At 48.3% G+C, this 12362-nt stretch overlaps 2 long non-coding RNA genes across 3 annotated transcripts in view; one reads left to right on the top strand and one right to left on the bottom strand.

Moving 5' to 3' along the window:
• LOC147574511 (uncharacterized) overlaps positions 1-12009 on the top strand; it is a 332668-nt gene extending 320659 nt beyond the window's left edge. The window contains exons 4-5 of one of the 2 annotated variants that reach the window (XR_015244274.1): positions 9414-9747; positions 10073-12009. This is a non-coding gene — a long non-coding RNA (uncharacterized LOC147574511). Of the gene's footprint in view, positions 1-9413 lie in introns of both variants that reach the window. The other variant, XR_015244273.1, reaches the window with a different exon arrangement.
• LOC147574512 (uncharacterized) lies at positions 4716-7313 on the bottom strand. The gene is made up of 2 exons (XR_015244272.1): positions 6447-7313; positions 4716-5712 (listed from the first exon to the last, which is right to left on the bottom strand). It is a non-coding gene; the product is annotated as an uncharacterized LOC147574512 (long non-coding RNA).
• Positions 12010-12362: the final 353 nt, after the last annotated feature.

Raw genomic sequence — 12362 nt, 5'->3', positions numbered from 1 at the left:
CTTACAAGTTGCATGTGGGGGCCAAGTAGGAAGTAAGGAACAATGATGATTTCCTAATTTGGGGTTTTGATGAGGAAAACGGTGTTTCTATTAACAGAGTTTGAGGAGTCGACAGTTTGGTTGGAATTCAATGACTCTAAGGCACATGTAAGTCCTCATTTGAGAAGGAAAAAAAAGAGAAAGAGGTGTACGTGTTAGTTGGATGCTAAGGCCCTGCAAGGCTGAGACAGTTTTCCAAGAGGTAGTTTTCCATCATCAGATTTGCTGAGATACCTGAAGTGGTGAAGATTACAGAACCTGGGTGTGGATGGATGCTATTGAAGAATGTGTTTTGGACCAGCAATCACAGAATTAGAGATGGGTTCCCGCCTTTGGAAGGAATGTTTCAGACTTGATGATGTGGTGTGGATCAGTGTTCTTTTCATGGAGAGCTCCACCCGTCAGCCTTACATACATCCATCCATCCATCTATCCATCCGTCCATCCATCTGTCCATTATTTCTTGAGCTTCTCCTATTTTCTTAACTCTGCAGTTGTGGGGAGTCAAAGAACAAAGAACAGCTTCATCCTTGGATTAGCAGAATACAGCCAGTAAATCACTAAGTCTCCAAAAAGAGTATTTGGCATTAACTTCTCAGTACTTTCCCTTGTGTATCTGGTCAGAGTAATTAGGGGGTCCTTCTTGCAGACCAATGATGAGTTAACATGTTCTTTTCAGCTATATGACAAATAGTTTAATTCCAATAGAATGCCTAAAAGTCTTTCTCAGCAACTGGCATTGGGATTATCGACATATTATATTATTCATTTCTAATTCAAATTCCTTATCGGTTTCTGGAATGCTTGAGCACTTGCAACATCATTCTTCACAATGGTCCACGTTAATGCTCAGAGAATGCAAATTCATTTAAATATTAGCTTTAGCTACATATAAAAATGGATCTGCTTTTCGTAGAACATACAGTGCACTAAAAATGTTCGCTGTCTCCCCTGACTTTTCCCCCACCTTTTAACAAGAACTGTCAAGAGTGGACTGTGCTTGGATACCTTGGACAGCACAAGCTGGTGACACAGTTTGGTCATTCACCAGTTTGTACCTCTCCAAAGAGGAGATTTCATTTGTAATCTCAGACTTCAGATCGTCAAAACTTGTTTTTGTTGGTCATTAAGGGCAAAATTGTCAAACAGATGACAGTTTGGGTAAGTATGTTGGTTAGGTTGCTTGTCACTTTTAGAAATTTTTAAACAATTAAAAAATTTTTAAATTAATTAAAAAATTTTAAACAATTTATTAGGACTCTTTGTTTTGGAAAGAAAACATGTAAACAAAAAGACAGCCCATCTCAAAATAGCTTAAACAACAGAAGGGATTTATTGGCCTAGCCCATTGGAAAAAGAATGGATAAAGTGGAATTCACGGTTGGTTTGATCCAACAGATTAATTAAGTCATCAGGACTGGTTTTGTTTTGACCTTGCTCTGTCTTCATTGGTGCCGTCTTTATCTTCAGGCCAATTTCCTTCAGGGTGGCAAAATGTTTAAAGCTCTAGGATTGTCATCTTCAATGTTCTCCAGGAGTGAGGCTTTGGTGGTTCTCCCTGACACAGTTAAGAACTTACTCTCTCAAAAGTCCTGGCAAAGTTTCCCCCAGGACTCAGGAAAATGCTGTGTGTTGATTGGCAAAGACTTCATTTACCTCAACCAAACATTGTGGCAGGAGGATCAGAATCAAATGGCTGATTGATCCGACCCTGCAGCTGGGTGGAGTCAATCTCTATTTAAATCCCATGCAATGGGATTATACAATGGAGGAAAAAGAACTCTTAGGGATTCAGCTGTAATTTCTAGTATAGCGAGGCTTAGAATTTTCCAGTGTTCAACCAACCAGCATGTTTTGAGTACCTTCTGCAAGCAGTGAACCCTGCTAGTTCTTTGGCAACTCATGCTCCACAAAACCAACTGCAAAAATCCTGGTCTTGATCCTCACGGCTACTGCAGTGACAAAGCAATGTTGTGAAAGTCTAGAACAATCGGCTCAATCTGTCCTCCAGCTGCAGAGGTGAGTGCTGTGAGTGTCTTGTTATAAGAATCATGGCAGGTACCTAGAATTAGAACAATGCAGATGACTGAGTTCAAAGTACCTAAGTAGGAACATTCTATTTACATTTTTTTTTTTAAGTAGGAGTACCTGAGAAGGTTCTTTCCTCCCATTTTTACGTTTGATGACAGTTTGGGGAAAGTAATGTCCACTAGACCTACTGAGCTGTGATACAGCTCCAGTTAATATTTGACTGTTAGCTTCCTGTTATACAGAAAACTAATAGCGAAGGATAAACCACAATATCTTTTAAAAAGATGCCTTTCTGCCTGTCAGTTTCGAGGAGGTGTTTACTGTTTCTCCCAACAGGAGAGAGTGGGGAGAATCCTTTGTCGGTATACAGGTCCCGTCTATTTTCCAAAGTGATTGAAGGAGGTTCCAGTGACCAAGTCTTCTAAATATTCTGCCAGATTTCAAGGCTTCTTGTGCATGTATCCATTATTCAGACTTGTGGGTGAAGTAGAAAAAGGAAGAAGAAATGGGCACTGAAAACAACTAGAGCTTTCCATGTATGGCATCAACATGTATCAGAACGATGCAACTCTCAGTGGTGAGAAAAGAGGCTCCTGGTCCCAAGGGCAAAGCCCACCTGTGTTACTTCGTCCCCAGTCCCCCTCCAACCCTCAATAGACTAAAGGTTCTTGTTGGCTCATATTGATTCCCTAAACACCTGTGTTCACCAGACTGTCCTTTATGGATATTTCCTGATCTCTTGGCTTCGGCTGGCTGGTGTCTCCATGGTAACAGGGAATGGGGAGGGGGATGTGGGGGCAGCTCAGCCCATTTGTCATCAATTGCCACTGTTTTGTTCTGCCTGGTGCGTGCCCTCAATTGAGTCCTGGAGGAGGCAAGCAGAGCAGAAGGGATTCAGCTGACGGGCTGCCCCCCGCCTTCTGAAAATGGGGGTGGAGGGACATAACGGAGGGAACTGCCTCCAGAGAGAACCAAGGCATGGGGATCGCAACAGAATGCCCAGCTTCTCTGGGAGAATAATGTGTTTTGTTTTGTTTTGCTTTTGTAACTGAGACTTTTGTTTTAAGAGGGAGGGTGGCATTTGTGTCAGCCCAAAGACCTTTACTATTTTGTTGAATGAAGAGGGAGGAAATTTTGCCCATAATATGGAATAGGATGCTCCCTTTCTTTTTCTGGGTTGGAATTCTATGTTAAAAAAACAAAGAGTGATTGGGCTACCACGGTACCACTGCCTTAAACACAGCATGAGTTGTGCATCCTGTTTCATTGTGTGCCCGTCTTATATGCTATGCATTCATTTAGATAATTCACAAAAAAGACTGCTCCCCCACACCATCCCCTCAATCAGGCTTTGAAGGGTGGGAACATTCCTGGTTGGACTCAGCCTATGAAGGTTCCTCTTGCTCATGTCCCGATGAACTCTGTTTTGTTTCACTCCCATCTTTGCCCTTAGCAAAGGCTCAGACTGAGCTCCTCCCAGACTCGTGGCCAGTTGAGTGATGCCTTCTCTCTTATTCCATGAGGAGCTCACCAGTGGGGTCAAATGAATGGCTCCTTCTCCATGTTTTTCTGGGTGACTTCTCTGCATCATGTTCAACTACCCCTCCTCTAAATCTCTCCTCTTAGGGCCCCATAGGCCAAGGTTCCATGTCCTCTTTCTTCCTCTCTATTGACTCATCTTGACCATCTTTTTTGGCTCTTTTCTTTCCTCCAGTTGAAGTTGGATCTGTCCTTGGTCCTTTCTTTATACTTCTCTTCACTTCTTGCAGTGTCATCTACTCCTGCAGCCTTAACTGTGAACTCGGAGTCTGGCTCTAAACCTGCCTCTAAACCAGGTCACCCTCCTAAGCAGCCAGCTCTGAGAGACAGCTTTGCATGGATGTGGCCCATCAAACCATTCAAAACAAATTTGACTTTCCCTTAAAATTTCCCCCCATTTTCTTGGAGCGTTGCTAGCATCCCTCCCAATGCTCAGATTCAAAAGCTTTGTATCATCTTTACTCCCACATATGACATGACTCTCAACCCCCTCACTTTCCTACTCCCCCTCTTTCTCCTCCCCCTCCTTCTTTCTCTTCTCCTTCTTCTCCCCTTCCCTCCCCCCCCTCACTTCCCAATCTGTCTCTCTGTCTGTCACATGGATGCAGACCATCTCAGTACTCCGATTTTTCCCCACCTGCACCAGGGCTCTATGCTGGGTCAGTTTCTCCTCCTGTTTTTGCCATTTCTGGCCAAGTCCATCTCTGCTCAAAACCTAAGTCTCTAATCCTTATAAATCAAAGTCCAGTCTTTACTTAATGTCACCCAAGGTCCCCCGCAAACATGGCTTGCACTCTGACCCCCCCCCCCCCCCCCACTGCAGCCATTGTCTCCTGCTCACACGTTCTCTGACTGAGCCTTCCAACCCCCAGATGTGGCTGCCGGGATTACAAAAAGGCACACTTTTTGGCAACATACATCCAAAACCTTGAAGGTGTGTTTTAACCAAGTTCTTCCATTTCCAGGAATTCATCTTGAGGAAATAATAAGCCAGCTGCACAAAGATGCGTGCCTAAGAGGTTTCTTTACAGCATGATTTGCAATTATAAAAAAATGAAAACAATGTTCAGTGTCCAATAATATCAATACAATGAAACACTAGGAAATCATTAAAAAATCATATGGATGTATTTACTGACATGGACACATAGTTCCAGAATTTTTCTAGGTTTTCTAAGTAAAAATGAAGGCATGTGGAGATAGAAATACATAATTAATACTTATTAATATATGATCTTTATAATTAATAACGATATACAAAAAGAACAACTCAACTGGACAAGGATGTGTATGTATCTACATACATACATCCCGTTGCTGGAACTGAAATTAGTAGTTTCTCTTTTCTTTTTTTTTCTTTTTTTCAAGAGAAAGAGCACAAGCCAAGCAGTGGAGGGAGAGAGAGAGAGAGAGAGAGGGAGAGAATCTTAAGCAGGCTCCGTACCCAGCTTAAAGCCCAATGTGGGGCTCGATCTCATGACCTTGAGATTATGACCTGAGCGGAACTCAAGAGTCAGTTGGATACTCAACCGACTGAGCCACCCAGGCACCATTAGTTTTTTCTTTTTTTTTAATCGGTATTTAAACATTTTTATACAATAACCATGGACTAAATGCATAAAGTAATGAATAGTTAAATTGCCACCACGCTGAAGTAAAGCAATTTAAAAAATTCTTTTTTTTTAAGTTTATTCATTTATTATTTCTGAGAGACACGAGGGAGGGGCAGAGAGAGAAGGAGACACAGAATCCAAAGCAGGCTCCAGGCCCCAAGCTGTCAGCACGGAGCCCGACGTGGGGCTCAAACTCACCAACCTCGAGATCATGACCTGAGCCGAGGTTGGCTGCCCAACGGACTGAGCTACCCAGGCACCCCAATTAAAAAAATTCTTAAAAGGAAAATGTCTTCCACTCTCTTGTTACCTTGTCTTTGTTAATCTCATCATTGTGCCTATCAGTCTTCAATTCCTCACATTGCTGTAAAGTATTATCCATTTCCAAGTACAATTAAATGCGTTCTTCAAGGGAGAAGCCAAGGATCTGGGGTCAAAGGTCCAAGGTTAGTGTCCTCATTCTGCTCATCACTATCCCAAATTTCTTCCCCTGTAAAGGAGAGAGGGGTAACAATATAGAACTCATAGACATGACATGAGGATCAGGCAATGTACAGGAAAAGCATTTCAAGAAGGACAAAGTTATCACGCAGCAGTCAGGGAGTGTGGTTTATTATTATTACTGACGCCCCTGGGTCTAACTCTGTGGACTGAATTGCCACACGAGGATTGGAGCCTTTTCAGCCTCAGCTTTGAGCCCAGTATGGACACAGCCCAAGTTGCATATTAGTTTGAGCCCTGGCCCCCAAGAGTTGGCTGTGTGGGGTGGAGGGGAGGGGTATGGTCCGTCCTCACACACCCCAGGACTTTCCGTCCCTTCCAATGTTTCCAAAGCGATGCTTAACTCTAGAAGTTATGGAGAAAATGCTGTGTCCTGGGCCAGTCTGTCTGGCACCCACCACGTGGATACCGGTGCAGCCTTGCCGTCTGTCTTCTTTCAGTCCCCTACTCAGGATCTGAGGAGGTGACCATTCCCAGGAACTGGGGGCTCTCAGTGCCACTGGCCATGTGGTTGAGAAGGAGGCCTCCGTTTCCCATCCTAGCCCTGGCTGGAGCACAGGCTGGACTGCTGCTGCTGTGTGTGTGTGTGTGTGTGTGTGTGTGTGCGTGTGCGTGTATATGTGTGTGTGTGTGTCCCTCACCTACTTTCAAGTCTCTGTCCACAAGAAGACTGGGCCCACTGCATGCTTTTTAAAGTGATCCAAGATGCAAAAAAACACCTACCCAGGCCCCTAACAGACCGAGTGGGAAGGAGAATTTGGGAGGAAGTAAGAAGGGTCCACGAGGATCCATGTCAAGCTCTGGGCAGCCAGTGATGTGGGCTTGGAGACCAGAATCGGCCTGATCCACCTGGGCCTACTCATCTGCCTGTGGAGCAAGGGCCATCTGGAGAGGGTCCACGGGGCGTCTTGGAGGTGGACAGCAATCCAGGAGGAGGACTTGGAGACACGGAGGGGTGCAGGCGCTGGAGATCATTTGTCTTGGCGTCGTTGGGATGCTGTTTGGCCAGCCTGACTGAACCTGTCAACAGCTTGAAAGTGAGGTCAGCTGGGCGCTGGAGGCCTCATTAGCTATCTCCAGAGCTTGAATCTCAACCTCTTGAATCATCCATGATGAAACTCTTTATCAGCCGGGGAGGAGGCAGCCCCGGGGAATAACACTCCTGTATAAGGCTTGATTCTGAGCAAGGCTGCATCCGGAAGGACTGGCCAGGATGAGTTAGCCCCAGTACGCACTCCAAGATAACCAAACATGCTGACTTGCCCAAGGGAGTTATTCAGTATTCTCCATCTGGGATCAGGGGAATGCCGTTGTTCTTCTTCCAAAGCCAGGCTAACTTAACCCTTCGAGCCCCCGTCTTCGTCTTCCCTCCCTGTAAACTCCAGCCTCACTCAGGAGGGACGGAGAAAAACCACAGGGGCGGCTGGGGGCTGAGGCGTGGAAACAGCTCAACTTCTGCAGAAAGATTAGGAACCGTTGTGAGGCAGGGAGTGATAGGCCTGGGGGAGAATTAGTTTTGTCCCGGGGTTTCTGCTAAAAAGAGACAATTGCAATCCTCCCTCAACACATTTGAGAGATAGGAGAGAAGGGGCATGTCCTGTGCCTCCCGCATCTCCAAATGCTTCAAGGCCTCCCCCTGCACCCCCCCCCCCCCCGGGGGAGGCTGTGAGCGACCCCATCCTGTGAGCGACAAAGAGGGACAGGCTGCCTGCACTGCTAATCCTGGAGGCTAGAATCATGAGGGAGGCTGGAATTTTTAGTACAGCCTTGAAAGAAACTATCAGCCCACCCCACCCCTGGGATGGGAATATGATAGGAGGCTAGCAAAATAAATAGAATCTGCGGTCCAAACTGACCAGGCAGAAATTGTTACTTGAACGGCAAAGAAAAACATGTGCCAGATATCCTTCCCAGGCGTTGTTTCCCCTCTTCTCTTCCTTGTGTCCTTTTATCAAAGTGTTTCTAGAAGAAGCCGTAGGGGGAGCAACTGGGTGAAGGCTGAAAGGGAGCGGGCCTGGAAAAAAAGTGTGAGGTTTGGGGGAGCTGGGCGAGGGAGCTTGGGGTCCTGCAGGACCCTCAGACTGGCATCCCCTTCCCCAGGAGGGGCATCCCTGACTAGGGAGTTGGCTGACACCCCCAGAGCTAGGACTGGCTGTTTGTAAGAAGTGTAGACATCTCCTTCACACTGCCCAGGGACGCAGCACTAACAGAAAGGAAAAGTGGGCTGCATAAGGCTTCCCAAGGAATTTCAGTTGTTATTCAAGTGACTCGGGGGCACCTAGGTGTCTCAGTCAGTCAAGCACCCGACTTTGGCTCAGGTCATGATCTCACGGTTCGTGAGTTCGAGCCCCGCATTGGGCTCTGTGCTGATAGCTCAAAGCCCAGAGCCTGCTTCTGATTCTGTGTCTACCTCTCTCTCTCTGGCCCCCTCCTGCTCATGCTCTGTCTCTCTCTCTCTCTCTCTCAAAAATAAATAAACATTTTTAAAAAAATAAAATAAAATAAAGCGACTCAGTTTGCAGCCCCAGGGAGTTTTGAATTGTTCTCCTTTGAGCTTTAAGTCTGTTGTTCTTGTGTCTTTTGTCCATAATGTTGCCATCAGCAGGGAACCAGAAAGATGGCTGAAGGCAGTCCCCGGCACCAAGCTCTTCCGTCCTGCCTCTTACTGGGAGGTGGCCTCGCTGTAACCTCATGGGTGAAATTAACTTCACTGCAAAGTGATTCTGCACTTACGAGGTTGTTACACTGTTAGGCCAACCACAAAGGCCGAGCCGATCCCCTAAAGGGTGCATTCACTCATTTCGGTGGCAACTGCCGTGTTGCTGGGCATCTGGGCGAAGGGGGCTGCGCGGGAGCACCCTGGGTGGGTGGCCGGGGTTCGCGATCTCTGTGTGGGTTGCACCAGCACAAGGTGACCAGAAGAATGTGCTGGGACCCTTTCCACATGGAGACAGTCAGGAACTTCGGGGAGCATGCAAATCCTCTTAAATTGTCCCAGCACCTTCAACACAGCAGACAAGCTGCGGACGGAGACACGGCCAGGGGGCCTGGGAATGAGCTAGCTGTGAAGGTTCAGAAAAATAAGCTTTGTAATCTGGATGCTCGCTAAACTTCCTGTGTTTTCTTTGTTTATTTTCCTTTGGTGTTCTTTTCTCAGTTTCTCTGTGTGTCTCTATCTCCTCTTTGTGTCATTAACATTTCTGTCTTTCGGCGGGGCTAAGGGAAAGCAAGCGGGGCAGATGGCTGGCCACACTTGGGCTGGAACTCTGAAGACTGAACGGTAACTCGGTGCTGGGCTGACATAGTCGTGGCTGCGAGAGTCAGAGGGAGAGGAGGGCAAGGGAAAGAGGAAACTCAGGAGAGGTCCTGGCTCTGCTTGGTCAGCACCCCCGCCCCACCTGGAGACTTGGCTTCCAGTTTTAAGGCCTTGGGGACTCTGTGTTTTATTTAAATAAGGGAAGCTGTTTCCCTTACCTCCTTTCAAAGACAAATAAATAAAAAGGCTGTCATATCATCTTACAGATGCTGCTACCAAAAACAAAGGTTTCAGAACTCTGGCCACTTTTTACAAAATTAAAACATCAGAAGACGGGAGGGAGGTACGAGGAAGGATTTTAGAGACAGAGAAGGCCAGTTACCTGGTTTATTTATGTCTTGTGTCATTTTCACTGCCACCACTCGTGACAATAGGGGTGTGCCATCACCGTCATTGCCACCGCCACAGGCACCATCAACACCACCACCATCAGCATCACCGGCAACATCATCACCACGACCATCAGCATCACCATCATCGATACGGCCACTGTCCCCACCGTCTTCCACACTGCGGTTACCCATTCACCAATCCACCGTGACAACCACCACCCCTGCTGCCACTGCCACTCCCCCTCATTACTATCACCAGAGCCACTGCCAAGTAACTCTTCAAAACCCCAAAACGAGGGACTGTCACTCTTAGCCGAAATGACGCATTCCAGACTGGTGGAGCCTACGGTTGCATTATGCCAGGCGATGGGACCAAGTCAGTACATTCTAGAGGAATCCCCAAACTACTGGGCAACAGCAGAAGGTGATGGAAAGCTTCCGTGTCTGGAGCCCAAAGACTCGTGTTCTTGCTGTGGCTCCGCCTTTTACCAACCGTGACCTTGAGCGATCCCCAAAGTCTGACACATAAAATGGGGAAAATCAGTATCCATGGCCTTACAGATTTTAAAGGAGAAAACCCACGTAAAACGCTTTTCACGTGACTTAACCTACCAAGGTGCTAAAAATCCTTCCTCTTGTCCATCCCTCCATCTTCTTCCACCCTTTGTTCTTCCGATTCTTCCTTTTCCTATTATTCCCAGATTCGAGACCCGCATCCGTCCCCAAACCGCAGACTCAGGCAGAGAACCATGACTATAGGATAATAAGACGCGTTCCGACCCGTGAGCCTCATATCTGCCCCCACCCTCCCATGTGCATAGCACACTCTTCTTTTTCTCAAGAGGACCGAAACGAATCCCAGTCCTTGGGCACCCGGCACGTGGAAGATGGGTGAGGACCACGGCGGAAGAGTGGAGGGGGAGGTCCGGTCCCTGCAGAGAAGGGGGTCAGGCTCTGTGCAAGGGCTAATTAAAAGGTTAGGCCCCGTTTCTCGTGTCCTCCAGGAGAGCTCGTAGGGCGAGCGGGGGGAAGGCCGAGGCTTCCTGAAACAGTCTGCCAACTCTGAATTGCAGCTGCTTGCTGGAGATCGGCTCCAGAGAGCTGTTTGCTTTGGCCAGATGCGCTACACGGAAACAGTAGTAGGACAATGTTGGGGGAGTGGCAGGGACCGGGGCAGAGGGGGCCCTGTGCATTTTCAACAGGGAGGAGAGTTTTCTTTCCAGGTGCTGTCGGGCCTCGGGCTGCCTCGAGGAGCCAGTTGTGACTTGGGTTCGAGAGGCCGGCCTGCGGGGACATCCAAGACGCTGGGGCTGAGCGTGGCGGGAGGAACAGCTGTGCCTGTTCGTGCACAAGTGGGCAGCGTGCCGAACGCAAGTTAAGCAAGGGTCCACGGAGAGCCACACTTTGGCTTTTTTCTTTTCTTCTTCTTCTTCTCCTTTTTTTTTTTTCTGCCTTGTCTCCATTTGGGCTGAGTTTTCATGGGATAGTGAAAAGTCTGTGGCTCGTGGACATATGTGACCCAGAGAGGACACAACCTGAAAGCGGAGGAGGGGGGCATCCTGGCTGGGAGGTGGCGCTGGTGAGTGTGGCCCAGGCAACATGAGCTTCCAGATCTCACTCTTGCCGTTTTTCACTTTCTTTGCGGTAACACATGAGATCTCTTGCAGACCACGTGCCCTCACAGTGTTTGTGTTTCACACGCATGTTCTCATTCAGCCTTTTCTCTTTAAATAACTTTTTTAGGTTTATTTTTGAGAGACACACAGAGAGAGCATGAGCTGGGGAGGGGTAAAGAGAGACAGAGAGAGAGAGAGGATCCAAAGCGGGCTCGGCACTGACAGCACAGAGCCCAATGCGAGGCTTGAGCTCACAAACCGGGAGATGGTGACCTGAGCAGAAGGCAGGCGCTTAACCGACTGAACCCCCCAGGGGCCCCTCTCTTTCCATCCTTTAAAAATAAACAGGGACAGGTAGCCTGAAGCTCAAGCTGTTCAGAGAGGACGGGTCCTGCAGCTAATGAGGCGTGGGTCAAGTCGTGTCCGCCTGTAAGCCTGTCTGCTCGGTAGTCCTGTCACGGGCACCAGGTAGTAATGACCGCTTTGCAGCAACTTGTACAGCTTCGCCGAGGACAATGCGGGGATGGGACCGACGCGGGGTTGAAGGCATCATGCGTGATACTGCAAAGAGCCAAAGTCACGGTGAAGCCGAACGAAAGCTGGCTGCCCGCCTCTCCTGATCGGGGGAGAAGGTCGCCGGTCCTCCCGTGTCTTGGAGAAGCAGCCTGTCTGCGAGCCAGCTGTGATCTACCAGAGTAATCGGAAGCCTTTCCACATGGCTGGGGCTGAAGGGAAGAGAGGACTAAGCCCGGTGACAGAGGACAACCCTACGCCTACAATTCCTTGAGCAGAATTGCTAAGACTGACCTGAGTCTCACGCTTCAGCGTGGGGAGCAGCTCTGAGAGGCAAGACTCTTCCATGGGAGCCAAAAACGGCAGAAACCCCAGTGGAGCTTCCAGGCCCCCCAGACTGTGAATGTTCCTTCCCTTGATAGAACCCAATAGACTGTTCCCGGCCCCTTGGTCATGTACCTTGTTGCCCTCTGGGGCAAATAAATATCCAGGAAGGATTTTTCTGCTTATCCTGCTCTCAGAAGAATTCAAAACAGCTGGGAGAAGCAGCCACATTTGGCTGCTGGGATTGTCCGGGGGCCTCAGAACGAGTGGAGGCGGAGTTAGACAAAGGATTGCTACCCCATCATTTAAGGAGAACCCCAAGTGAGTTTGCAGCCTCCTAGCTTCCGGGCACCGTAGTGGGTCCCTTCTGCCTCCCCAGCCTCCAGCTGGTCACCACAGAAGACCTGATCACCCCCACCCTCTGTCCATGGAGGAAGTTCGAACTTGCAGGCTCCAGCCCAGAGCCTGACCCTGGCCTGCCGCACGCCTGTGATCTTCTCCTCCCCCTCCTTCCTCTGGTCCGACTTTCTCCATGTCC

The sequence above is a fragment of the Puma concolor genome, chromosome E1, assembly GCF_028749965.1.
Source record: "Puma concolor isolate L17-30 chromosome E1, mPumCon1.1.hap2, whole genome shotgun sequence".
Lineage (NCBI taxonomy): Eukaryota > Metazoa > Chordata > Mammalia > Carnivora > Felidae > Puma > Puma concolor.
The sequence above is the reverse complement of the archived record's forward strand: the minus strand, read 5'-3'. Positions and strand labels throughout refer to the sequence as shown.